Source organism: Gorilla gorilla, chromosome 1 (genome assembly GCF_029281585.2).
Source record: "Gorilla gorilla gorilla isolate KB3781 chromosome 1, NHGRI_mGorGor1-v2.1_pri, whole genome shotgun sequence".
In the NCBI taxonomy this organism is placed as follows: Eukaryota; Metazoa; Chordata; class Mammalia; order Primates; family Hominidae; genus Gorilla; species Gorilla gorilla.
This window is the reverse complement of record NC_073224.2, coordinates 93742860-93757485: the sequence shown is the minus strand read 5'-3', so window position 1 is coordinate 93757485 and position 14626 is coordinate 93742860.

Here is a 14626-nt window from a genome sequence, read left to right as displayed (position 1 = left end):
ACGGTACGTATTTATATATGCAACTTTCAGATTTTATTATTCTGAGATTTTGGAAATCCACAGTATTTCCAACAACGTAATGGAAGTACGATGTGAATACTTGCCTTTGGATAAAGAGGAAGCTGCCTAGCTCTTCTCACTTCTCCGAGTCTCTGTGGCAGCCATGATGGAGCTCCTCTCAGATCTTACTTCTAGAGAGAATGTGCCAAACGGAGGGCAGTCAGTTTACAGCCTGCAGCACCTTCAGGATCCATTGCAGTATTCAAGCCTAAGCCACAGTCTGCCTAAGCAGTGCTAACCAGTGCCTGCGCATAGTGAGTGTGTTAGTGATTGCTCATTTCTGTGCCATGTGGAAATTCTCTAAAGGATAATTTGCTCTGGAACCTCATTTTGGGCTGGCTGAGACCTCAAAGCTGTTTGAGCATCTTCCTACCCAATCTTCCTTCCTACCCTCTCTATTTTCATAGTATTGAAACTGCATTCTAGTCTGGAAAGTTCCTTGCTTCCTCTTTCTTATCTTTCACAAGGATTGTCCCCAATAATCTACTGGACTTTTGTCTTCTTCTTGGCATCTGCTTCCTAGAGAACCTAAGCCGCACAATCCCTGATTTCTTTGGTGTCTGAATTCCCTCCTGTGTAATTCACTGTCACTAATGAAGCCCTGCCTTAAAGCCTGTATTGAGTTAAGTTTATTTTCAAGACATATAAGTGACAAACATAAATAAGGCACTGTGCTGGGCATGATAGAAATACTAAGATGGTATGAAACGATATTACTTTTAAGAAGTCTATATAATTGTGGACAGAAAACACATGAGAAAAAAAAAAAGAATAAAGGTATCCAAAAGGGCCTTTGAAAATGCAGAAAACACTTAGAATATCCTAGAAGAAAAGATGTCGAAGCTGAATCCCAAAGATAAGCAAGTGTTACACAGGTAAAGAAAAGTGAGAAGGACATTCCAGGCACAACATGAGCAAAATTGCAACGTCCCGGAGCAGCATAGAGTATGAGGAGCATGAAGCATAGAGTGTTCAGGGCTAAGTATGTTCAGCGTCAAACATGTTCAGTGCTAAGCATGCCCAATACTAAGTATGTTCAGTGCTAAGCATGTTCAGCGCTGAGCAGCATGGAGTGCTCAGTGCCAAGTGTGACAGTGGTAGGAGATGGATAGTGAACTAGATGCCACAGGAAAGGGATGGGAGCACCATGTACCTGACCAAGAAGACAGTACTTTGTCTCTAGGTCACAGGGAGTCACTGAGAGTTATTGACCAAGTAGATGCATGCACTTCCATTTTCAGGAAGACAGTACCCTAAAACTATATGATCAGATTGGAACTTTAGATAAATTACTCTGGCCATAGTGTGGGAAAAGGATTGACAGAGGGGCCTGATCAGAACCAGTGAAAACAGGTTAGCTTGGCCAGGTGTGGTAGCTCACGCCTGTAATCCCAACACTTTGGAAGGCTGAGGTGGGAGGATCACTTGAGGTCAGGGGTTCAAAACCAGCCTGACCAACATGGTAAAACCCCATCTCTACTAAAAAAGAAAAAAAAAATTAGCCAGACATGGTGGCATGCACCTGTAGTCCCAGCTACTCTGGATGCTGAGGCAGAAGAATCGCTTGAAACTGGGAGGCAGAGATTGCAGTGAGTTGAGATTGCACCACTGCACTCCAGCCTGGGAAACAAAGCAAGACTCAGTCTAAAACAAAACAAAACAAAACAAAACGAAACAAAACAAAACAAAAAACAAAGAAAACAGGTTAGCTCAAACATTCTTCCATATCCTGAGAAAACTTTAATTTTCTCCCAGGATTTCTGCAAATTCCTGAGCTTACGGTGGAAGGCTTGTATTTTCATGGCCGCCTCAGATTCTAAACTTCTGCTTTGATTAGGTTAGTTAAGTTCATCAGCTGTCCTGATGTCCACACCCTGCTTTCTTCATTCTACATTGTATCCATCCAGACAGGCACTTAGTTTCCAGTTCACTTCCTGCCACCTCCATTCCCAAAGACTACTCCATATTCTTACCTTTCAACACATCCATGCCAACATGGCTTTTGGACATATAGAAAATTTTGCTTAAATATTTTTTTAGAAAGGGGGAGGGGAAGGATTTGAAGTGGAGCTACTTTCTTTCTTTCTTTTTTTATTATATACTTTAAGTTCTGGGGTACATGTGCAGAACGTGCAGTTTTGTTACATAAGTATACACGTGCCGTGGTGGTTTGCTGCATCCATCAACCCGTCACGTATATTAGGTATTTCTCCTAATGCTATCTCTCCCCTAGCCCCCCACCCCCCGACAGGCATGTGATGTTCCCCTCCCTGTGTCCATGTGTTCTCATTGTTCAACTCGAAGTGGAGCTACTTTCTTTGAGCAAAAGAAAAAAAAAATTCTTTTAAAAAATCCTCTGATTGACAGTTTCTTATGAAGGTAAAATACTCTTACCATTTGATCTAGCAATCACATGCCTGTTTACCCAATTGAGTGAGAAACTTCTGTCCGCACAAAAACGTGCACATGAATGTTTATAGCAGCTTTATTTAATAATCACACAAAACTGGAAGCAATCAAGATATCTTTCAGTAGGTGAATGGATAAACAAACTTGGTACATCATACAATGGGATATTATTCAATGCTAAAAAGAAATGAATTGTCAAGCCATGAAAAGACATGGAGGTGGCAGGGCATGGTGGCTCAAGCCTGTAATCCCAGCACTTTAGGAAGCTGAGGCAGGCGGATCACCTGAGGTCAAGAGTTCGAGACCAGTCTGGCCAACATGGCAAAACCCCATCTCTACTAAAAATACAAAAATTAATTGGGTATGGTGGTGCACACCTGTAATCCCAGCTACTCGGGAAGCTGAGGCAGGAGAATCTCTTGAACCTGGAAGGCGGAGGTTGCAGTGAGCCAAGATCACGCCACTGCACTCCAGCCTGGGTGACAGAGTGAGACTCTGTCACACACACACACACACACACACAGACACACACACACACAGACATGGCGGAAACTTGCTCACATATTGGTAAGTGAAAGAAGCCAGTCTGAAAAGGATATATACTGTATGATTCCAACTATATGACATTTTGGAAAAGATAAAACAAAAGAGACAGTGAAAAGATCAGGTGTGAGGGGATGTGAGAGGGAGGGGAGAAATGAATAGGTAGAGCACAAGTGATTTTAGGACAGGGAAACTATTTCATGTGAAACTGTAATGGTGAATATATATCACTATGCCTTTCTCAAAACCCATACAATGTACAACACAGAATAGAACTTTAATGTAAACTATGGAGTATAGTTAATAATCTTTAATATTGATTTATTAATTATAACAAATGTTACAAATGTCAGTCATTATTCTAGGTCAAAGTATTGAAAACAGGGAAAACTGCAGAGGTGGGAGATGGAGGGGATGGATATATGGAAGTATACATTCTATGTCCTCAGTTATCCTGTAAATCTGAAACTCCACTAAAATATCTCTTAATATTTTATAATAATCTACCTCCCATTTCTACCAACTTAGTTGCAGACTTTTCACCTGAAAATTTTTCATTTTGTTTGTCCTTGTATTTTCTGTTCTCCTTCTTGTTCATTTATCCTTAAAAGCAGCTTATTTACTTTAATCCTATCTCTTACCAAGCCACGCCCAAAGTTTTAGCTTCCTTCCCCACATATTTATCGGAGTATTTTCTTAAACTAAGATTGTTACTTCCTAACAAAAATATTGGTGCCAGCTGAAAAGATAATTTTTTTCACCCTCCTACATATGTATGCTAACACTCTACCCTGACAAACTGACAAAGTGTGACTTTGATGGCTTAAGAACAAGTAATACTGGTTATATCATCAAACGAGCAAAATTGGGAGATTGGATGATCAGACATAGTTTACCTATTTGAAGGTTTATTAAATGTTAAAAATTTTCTGCCTCTTATTTCTTTTTTCCTTTCTGGTCGCCATTTTTTTCTCAGCAATATCCTTTTCATTCAGTTTGCTTTGAATAACAGTTAAGCTGTTCTTCCCATAGAGTAGCCATTCTTTATTCCGTTACTTTCTTAATAAACTTGCTTTCACATTAAAAAAAAAAAAAGGGGTCAGGCATGGTGGCTCACGCCTATAATCCCAGCACTTTCGGAGGCCAAGGCAGGTAGAGCACTGGAGCCCAGGAGTTCGAGACCAGCCTGGGCAACATAGCAAGACTCTGTCTCTATTTAAAAAGAAAACAAAAAGCTAAGATAATAGTCACTATAAGGTTCCTTCAATAGATGCTTGACCATCTCCTCCATACCTCACTTAGTGTGGCTGTTCGATTAGTTTCTCTTGAGTTCAAAAAAATTTGTATATATATTTACTGACAAATAAAACTGTATATTTTTATCATGTGAAGCATGATGTTTGGAACTATGTATGGTAGACTCAATCAAGCAAATTAATGTATGCATTAATTCATATATTTGCCACTTTTTTATGGTGAGAACACTTAAAATCTACTCTCAGTAATTTTCAAAATACGTTGTTATTTACTACAGTCATGATGTTGTACAATAAATCTCTTGAATCTATTTTTCTTATCTAACTGAAATTTTGTATCCTTTAACCAACATCTCCCAGTCTTGCACTCTTCCACCTGCAGTCCTTGATATTCACCATTCGACTTCTATGAGATCAACTTTTTTAGATTCCACATATAAGTGGGGTCCTATAATATTTGTCTTTCTGTGCCTGGCTTATTTCTTTTTTTTCTATTTTAAATTTCAATAGGTTTTTGGGGAGCTGGTGGTGTTTGGTTACATGAATAAGTTCTTTAGTGATGATCTCTAAGATTTTGGTGCGCCCATCACCTGAGCAGTGTACACTGTATCCAACGTGTAATCTTTTATCTCTCACCCTCACCCTTTCCTCTGAGTCCTCAAAGTTCATCATATCATTCTTATGCCTTTACATCCTCACAGCTAAGCTCCCACTTATGAGTGAGAGCATACGATTTTGGTTTGCCATTCCTGAGTTACTTCACTTAGAATAATGATCTCTGATTCCACCCAGGTTGCTGCAAATGCCATTATTTCATTCCTTTTTGTGACTGAGTAGTATTCAATGGTGTGCATGTATTGTGTATGTCTGTGTATATACATGTGTGTGTGTGTGTGTGTGTGTATATATATCTCTCTCACAATTTCTTCATCCACTCATCGATTGATAGGCATTTAGACTGGTTCCATATTTTTGCAATTGTAAATTGTGCTGCCATAGACATGCATTTGCAAGTATCTTTTTCATATAATGACTTCTTTTCCTCTGGGTAGATAGATACCCAGTAGGGAGATTGCTGGGTTAAATGGTAGTTCTATTTTTAGTTCTTTAAGGAATCTCCACACTGTTTTCCATAGTGGTTGTACTAGTTTACATACCCACCAGCAGTGTGAAAGCATTCTCTTTTCACCATATCCATGCCAGTGTCTATTATTTTTTGATTATGGCTATTCTTGCAGGGGTAAGGTGGTATTGCATTGTGGTTTTGATTTACATTTCACTGATCTTTAGATGTCGAGTATTTTTTCATGTTTCTTGGCCAATTGTATATCTTCCTTTGAGAATTTTCTATTCATGTCCTTAGCCCGCTTTTTGATGGGATTGTTTGTTTGTTTGTTTTCTTCCTGATTTGTTGGAGTTCCTTGTAGATTCTGGATATTAGTCCTTTTGTCAGATGTATAGATTGTGAAGATTTTTTCCCACTCTGTGAGTTGTCTATTTATTCTGCTGATTGTTTCTTTTGCTTTGCAGAAGCCTTTTAGTTTAATTAAGTCCCATCTATTTATTTTTGTTTTTGTTGCATTTGCTTTTGGGTTCTTGGTATGAAGCCTTTGCCTAAACCAATATCTAGAAGGGTTTTTTTCTGAAGTCATCTTCTTGAATTTTTATGGTTTCAGGTTTTAGATTTAGGTCCTTGATTCATCTTGAGTTGATTTTTGTATAAGGTGAGAGATGAGTATCCAGATTCATTCTTTTTTTTTTTTTTTTTTGAGGCAGAGTCTCACTCTGTCACCCAGGCTGGAGTGCAGTGGCGCGACCGCACTCACTGCAAGCTCCGCCTCTCTGGTTCACACCATTCTCCTGCCTCAGCCTCCCGAGTAGCTGGGACTACAGGCGCCTGCCACCACACCTGGCTAATTTTTTGTATTTTTAGTAGAGACAGGGTTTCACCATGTTAGCCGGCATGGTCTCGATCTCCTGACCTCATGATCCACCCACCTTGGCCTCCCAAAGTGCTAGGATTACAGGCGCGAGCCACCGCGCCTGGCCCAGATTCATTCTTCTACATGTGGCTTGCCAACTATCCCAGCACCATTTGTTGAATAGGGTGTCTTTTCCCCCGTTTATGCTTTTGTTTGTTTTGCCAAAGATCAGTTGGCTGTAAGTATTTGGGTTTATTTCTGGGTTCTCTATTCTGTTCCATTGGTCTGTGTGCCTATTTTTATACCAGTGCCATGCTGTTTTTGTGACTATGGCCACCAAACATAGTTTGAAGTCAGGTAATGTGATGCCTCCAAATTTGTTCTTTTTGCTTAGTCTTGCTTTGGCCCTGAGTGCTCTTTTTTGGTTCCATATGGATTTTAGAATTGTTTTTTCTATTTCTGTGAAGAATGATGGTGGTATTCTGATGGGAATTACATTGAATTTTTAGATTGCTTTTGGCAGTATGGTCATTCTACCCATCCATGAGCATGGGATGTGTTTTGATTTGTTTGCGTTGTCTATGATTTATTTCAGCAGTGTTTTGTAGTTTTCCTTGTAGAGGTCTTTCACCTTGGTTAGGTATATTCCTAAATATTTTATTTTTGCAGCTATTGTAAACGGGCTGAGTTCCTAATTTGATACTCAATTTGGTCACTGTTGGTGTATAACACAGCTAGTGATTTGTGTGTATTAATTTTGTATCCTGAAACTTTGTTGACTTCATGTATCAGTTCTAGGAGCTTTATTGGAGGTTGGGTGTCAAAAACCTTTATTTTGTCATATTACCAGAATTCTTATTCTGGTTCCTTCTCATTTGGGTAGACTATGTCAGAGAGAAGATCTGCGGCCCAAGGGCTGCTCTTCAGATTCTTTTGTCCCACAGGGTTCTCCCTTGATGTAGTGTTCTCCCCCTTCCCCTAGCGATGTGGCTTCCTGAGAGCTAAATTGTAGTGATTGTTAATTCTCTTCTAGATCTAGCCACCCAGCAGAGCTATTGGTTTCCGGGCTGGTACTGGGGGCTGTCTGAACAGTTCTGTGATGTGAACCATCTTCATTCAGGTTTCTCAGCCATGGATAGCAGCAGCTGCTCCAGTAGAGGTGGCAGGGGAGTGAAATGGACTCTGTGAGGGCCCTTAGTGGTGGTTTTATTTATTGAACTAGTTTCTTGTGGGTTGGCCTCCTGCCAGGAGGTAGCACTTTCAGGACAGCATCAGCTATGGTAGTATAGGGAGGATCAGGCCATGGGTGGGGGCCTAGAGCTCCCAAGAGATTATGTCCTTTGTCCTTGGGTGCCAGGTAGATAGAGAAAGACCATCAGGTTGGGGGGACAGGGTTAGGCGTGTCTGAGCTCAGACTCTTTTTGGGTGGGGCTTGCTGCAGCTGCTGAGGGGGATGAGGGTGTGGTTAGGAGGCCAATGAAGTTATGTTCCCAGTGGGATTATGGCTGCGTTTGCTGTGTCATGCAGGTGGCCAGGGGATTAGGGGGAAGTCAGCTGTTTACAAGCTTCACCCAGCTCCCACACAGCCCAAAAGTCTGGTTTCACTTCCACCATGCCCCCCACCTCAACAACACTGGGATTATTTCCAGGCAGTGGATGAGCAGGGCTGAAAACTTGCCCGAGGCCACCAGCCTCTTGGCTGAGAAATCAAGTAGGGGGCTTTCAGATTTCGCACCTCCCTGCCTGCTGTGGCTTCTGTGCTGTGTCTGCACTCCTGATTCAACACCTCCACCGAGTTCTGTCCAGGAAACTCCATGTCCGGTCAAAATTATTACAAAGTTCAGTTGGAAGTTTCCTTTTCCCCGTGATCTTTCCCAGTGTTTCTGGCAAACCTCCCCAAGGACCTCTGCAAGACGAAGTCAGAAATGGCTTCCCTAGGGACAGAGAGAGCCCACAGGGCTCTTCCTGCTGCTTCCTCTACCCCTGAATTTTGCTTGGCTCTCAAAATTTGTCTCAGCTCCAGGTAAGGTCAAATCCTTTTCCCATGATCTGGACCTTCAGGTCCCCTATTGAGGGTGTGTTTTGGAGGGCAGACGATTCTCCTTTCACAATTTCACACTTTGGGCACTCACAGTTTTTTGGCTGTCTCCCAGGGCCCGCATGAGCATTCACTTCTTTAAAAGGGTTTATGAATTCTCTTGGCTTTCCTGGTGTGTTCCTTTGTTAGTTCTTGGAGCGAAAGTTCACGATGTGAGTCCCCACACGCTGCTCTGTCTGTCCGAGTGGTAACTGCACTCCTATCCACCATTTTCCCCAATTTCTCCCCATTGGCTTATTTCATTTAAACATAATGTCTTTTAGGTTCATCCATGTTGCAACTACGAAGTTGTCCTTCTTTTTAAGCCTAGGTAGTATTCTATTTTGTGTGTGTGTGTGTGTGTGTACACACATTTCATATACACACACATATATATATATGGCACACTTTCTTTATCCATTCATCTCTTGATGGACAGTTAGATTGATTCTGTGTATTGGCTATTGTGAATAATGCTGCAGTGAATATGCGGATGCAGATATCTCTTCAACATGCTGATGTCTTTTGGATATATGCCTAGTAGTAGGATTTCTGGATCATATGGTAATCTATTTTTAGTTTTCTGAGGAACCTCCATACTGTCTTATATAATGCCTGTACTAATTTACATTCACACTAACAATATTCAAGAAGTCCTCTTCTTTTCACATCCTTGTCAATACTTCCTATCTTTCATCTTTTTTATAGTAGCCATTCTAACAGGTGTGAGGTGATGTCTCATGGTTTTAATTTGCATTTCCCTGATAATTAATGATGTTGAGCATTTTTTCATATAGCTGTTGGTCATTTGCTAGTCTTTTTAGAGAAATGTCCATTTGGGTCCTTTGCTTAATTTGTTATCAGATTTTTTTTGTGTTGTTTAGTTGTTTGAGTTTCTTATATATTTTGAATACTAACTTTTCATCATCAGCAGTATGATTTGCAAACACTTTCTCCCATTCTGTAGGTTGTTTCTTCACTCAGTTGTTTGTTTCCTTTGCTGTGTAGAAACTTTTTAGTTTGACGTAATCCTGTTTGTCTATTTTTGCTTTTGTTGTCTGTGCTTTTGAGGTCATAACCAAAGAAATTATTCTCCAGACTGATATCATAAAACTTTTCTTCTATGTTTCTTCTAGTAGTTTTACAGCTTTAGGTCTTATATTTCAGTCTGTAATCCATTTTGACTTAATTTTTGTATATAGTGTGAGATAAGGTTCTAATTTTACTCTTCTTCATGAAGATATTCTGTTTTACCAAAACCAATGATTAAAAACACTGTTCTGTCTCCATTGTATGTTCTTGGCACCTTTCTTGCAAATTTATTGACTAAATTGATGTGTGTATTTATTTCTCAGTTTTATATTTTGCTCCATTGATCAATGTGTCTGTTTTTATGCCAGTGCTATGCTGTTTTCATTACAATAGCTTTATAATATATTTTGAAATCAGGGGGTGTGATGCCTCCAGCTTTCTTCTTTTTGCTCAAAATTGTTTTGACTATTTGGGGGTCCTTTGTGATTCCCTACAGAGTTTACAATTGTTTTCCTATTTCTGGGAAAAATGACATTGGAATTTTGATAGGGATTGCATTGAATCTGTAGATTGCTTTGGTCAGTATGAACATTTTAACAACAGTGATATATCTTTCCATTTATTTATGTCTTCCTCAATATTTTTCATCAGTGTCTTACAGTTTTCTTTCTTTCACCTCTTTGGTTAAATTTATTCCTAATTGCATTGAAAATATGGACTCTGAAAAAAAATTCCTATTTTATTTTCATAGCTATTGTGAATAGGATTGTGTCTTGATTTCATTGTCAAATAGATTGCTGTTAGTGTATAGAAATACCACTAATTTTTATATATGGATTTTGTAATCTGTAACTTTATGGAATTTATTAGTTATAACAGCTTTTTGGTGATATCTAGGTTTTTCTGCATGTAAGATCATGTCATCTGCAAACAGCAACAATTTAACTTCTTTCCTTCCAATTTCGATGGGTTTTATTTCTTTCTCTTTTCTAATTGCTCTAAGACTTCTAGTGCTATGTTGAGTAGAAGTGGTGAGAGTGAACATCCTTGTCATATTTCTGATCTTAAAAGCTTTCAACTTTTCACCATTGAGTATGATGTTAACTGCAGTCATGTCATACAAGGCCTTTATGGCATTAATAAATATTTCTTCTTATATCTAATTTGTTAAGAGTTGATATTGAATTTTGTCAAATTTTTTTTCTGAGGTGATCATATGGTTTTAGGCTTTGATTCTGTTAATATGGTTTACTGCATTTATAGAATTTTGTGTGCTGAACTATCTTTGCATCCCTCAAAAAATCCTACTTGATCATGCTGTATGATTCTTTGAAAGTGCTGTTGAATTTGGTTTGCTAGTATTTTGTTGAGGATTTTTGCATCTATATTCATGAGGGATGTTGGCCTATAATTTTCTTTTCCTGTAGTGTCTTTGTTTAGCTTTGGCATCAGGGTATTGCTGGCCTCATAAAATGGGTTTGGAAGTATTCCCTCCACTTCATTTTTTTGGAGGAGTTTTTAAATGATTGTTGTTAGTTATTCTTTAAATGTTTAGTAGAACTCAACAGTGAAGCCATCAGTTCCTGGGATTTTCTTTGATGAGAAACTTTTTATTACTGATTTAATCTCCTTACATGTTGTAAGTCTGTCCAGATTTTTTTACTCTTTATGATTCAGTCTTTTATTTCTTCAGTATGTGTCTAGAAATTTATCCACGTCTTCTAGGTTATTCAATTTGTTATCATATAGTTGTGTATAGTAGTCTCTTAGGATCCATTGTATTTTTGTGGTACCAGTTATAATGTTTCTCTTTGATTTCTGATTTTATTTATCTGAGTTTTCTCTCTTTTTTCTTAGTAAAATGTTTTTACTAAAGGTTTGCCAAATTTGTTTACCTTTTCAAAAAACCAACTCTTAGTTTCATTGACCTTTTCTATTGTTTTTCTAGGCTTACTTTAATTCTGCTTGATCCTTATAGTTTATTTACTTCTACTAACTTTGGACTTAGTTTGTTCTTTTTCTAGTCCCTTGAGGTCTAACATTGGATTGTTTATTTGAGATATTTATTCTTTTTGGTGTAGGCATTTATTGCTATAAACTTTCTTCTTCAACCTGCTTTCTTACATGCCATAAGTTTCAATATGTTGTGTTTCCATTTTTAATTGTCTCAAGATATGTCTAATTTTCCTTTTAACTTCTTTGATTCATTTGTTGTTCAGGAGCATGCTGTTTAATTTCCATGTACTTGTGAATTTTCCAAAATTCCTCCTGTTATTATTTTTACTTTTATATTATTGTGGTCATAAAAGATTCTTGATATGATTTCAGTTTTTTTTAAATAAATATTAAATACACATTGCATTTTATTATTCAGAGTATCTATCTCATAGATTTGGTATAAAGATTGGATAAAATAAATTTGTGTAAAGTTCTTCACATAATAAATGCTCAATTGATGTATTTCTGTATTTTCAGGACACTTGCTTCCCCTCCCAAGGAAGCGGTTGTAAAAACATTCCACTTCTAGTGCACGATCTATTTTTTTTTTAAATTAAAGACAAAATATTGTTATGTTGCCTCCAAGCTGGACTCAAAATCTTGGGCTCAAGTGATCCTCCCACTGCAGCCTCCTGAGCAGCTGAATAATGTTTTAAAAATAGCCTTTCCTTTATGAAAACCCAAAATAAACCCCATCTGTATACTATTTATCAATTTAACTGAGGTCTTTTCCACAAGAAACTTCCAGGTTAACGGTTGTTGGCCTGTTTTCTTTTTTCCCTAATGTAATATCCCATGGATATAATTTTTCTCCTAAGAAGCCATGATTTGTTTCTTTAATGAAGGGGTTGTATGTGTTTAGTTGTAAAAATTTACACTAGCCAACAGAGGCCTGCACTTAATGAGTTATTTAAAAAGAGATTGTTAGTGTTCTTTCATTATTACTAGCATACTATTACTATTACTATTTTTGAATTCTGGAAACCAGCTTAAATTAATAAAGGCCAAGTAATTGTCATTTTCTGAGTTGACTCTTTGTTATACTGGTTATTAAGCACATTGCCTGAGAATACTTACTCGCTATCAGATTTTCTCCTAGAATGGAAGACTCTATTATGCTGTGAACACTCATTATTTTAGACATTATGCTGAGAGAGAGCAGAGAAGGCATTTGGGGAGATTGCTTTCCCACATGCCATTGGATCATCTGATTATTGTTTTTTGCTTTATTGATCCATATAGACTCTCTTTGCAGGTGTGAACAGTTACTAAATTGAATAAAAATAAAATTAAAGGCCCCCTAAGAGCTAGAAAGATAAAAATAGAATATCTCATTTTGCTGGTCCTGGGAAGTGTCCCACTAGCTTGTCTGCTATTTCATTCCCCACACCCTTCTCAAGTATGCTGCATATTCACAATAGTAAAGGCGTGGAATCAACCTAAATGCCCATCAATGCTAGACTGGATAAAGAAAATATGCCACATTATACACCATGGAATGCTTTGCAGCCATAAAAAAGGAGATCATGTCCTCTGCAGCAACATGGATGGAGCTGGAGGCCATTATCCTTAGCAAATAAAGGCAGGAACAGAAAACCAAATACCACAGGTTCTCACTTATAAGTGGGAGCTAAATGATGAGAACACATGGACAAATGAGGGGGAGCAACAGACACTGGGGTCTACTAGAGACTGGAGGGTGGAAGATGGGATGAAGGAGAGGATTAGGAAAAATATTAATGGGTACCAGGCTTAATACCTGGGTGATAAAATAATCTGTACAATAAACTCTCATGACACAAGTTTACCTATGTAGTAAACCTGCACATATACCCCTGAACTTACAAGTTAAAAATAAAAATATTTTTGTATCATAAAAAATTATAGTATAGAGGAGTTTTAAATTGAGCAATTATCCAAACATGAATTCCAGAGAGATATTGTAATTTGCCTAGGGTAGCACACCTGGTAAGTGGAAAGGCTTGTGTGTTCTCATTAGCTTAATACTTTTTTCACCAACCACTCAACAGGTCATGTACCTGTTTGTTAATAAAATTGAGTTTTCACTCCTTGAAAGAGAAAAATGATTAAAGTCTCCATTAATATACTAACCTTTGGAAGATTCAAGAATCTCCAAATTCATTGCCATATATATGAAGAAGCTTGACTTCCTTTCTTAGCATATTCAGCAACACACACACATGCACACACACACATCTGTATACATGTACACTACCAACTGGTTGAAGTGGTGATTTCAATATAGATGTTAATAAAAGTGATGGTGATGAAAGAAAGAAACTTGCAAACTCCCTTCAGTTACGCAATTCTATGAATTCCAGTCTATTCACATGATGATATACTCAAAACACTGTTACCCTCATCCACAGTATGACTTTCTTAACTTTTGTTTTACTTAAAAATGAGGATCATTTTGTTCATGGTTCATTTCAGTGTATGGTGATATGAATATTCTAGAAGGACTGTCAGCACTGACCACTCTGATGTGAGAATTGGAAAAATGAATGTCTTAAATATCATGCATTGGTAGTAAATGTTATTCTGGCATGATGAATTGTTTCCAGGAATTGAAATATGAGAGACTTGGTTTTGCTGGGAAGAAAGAACCCTCAATCTTAAATTTGTTAAGCCTTGTTTTTTGCCTAACTTATGATCTATTTTCAAGAATACACTTGAGAATAATATGTATTCTGCAGCTGTTGGAGGGAATGTTCTATATATGTCTTTTACAGCTATTTTGTTTAAAGTGTAGTTTGTGTTTAATGTTTCTTATGATGTGTCCATTGTTGAACATGAGATTTCGAAGTTCTCTATTATTATTGTATTATAGTCTACTTCTCCGCTCATAGCTATTTATATTTGCTTTATATATTTATTGCTGATGTTTGTGTGTATGTATATATAGATAGATAGATTAGATAGATATAATTGTTATATCCTCTTAATGAACTGACTTCTTTATTACTACATAATTATCTTCTTTGCCTCATTTGACAGTTTTTGACCTAAAGTCTATTTTATCTAATATAAGTATGGCTACCCCTGCTCTTTTCTGGTCTCCATTTGAATGGACTATCATTTTCCATCTCTTCACTTTTAGTCTATGTGTGTCCTTAAAGGAGAAATTAGCCTCTTACAGGCAGCATACAATTAGGTCTTTCGTTTTGTAAATGTATTCGGCCACTCTAGGTCTTTTGAATGGAAAAGTTAATTCATTTACATTCAAGGTAATTATTGTTAGATAAAAACTTAATAATGGCATTCTGTTAATTGTTTTCTGGTTGTTTTACAGATCTTTGTTCCTTTCT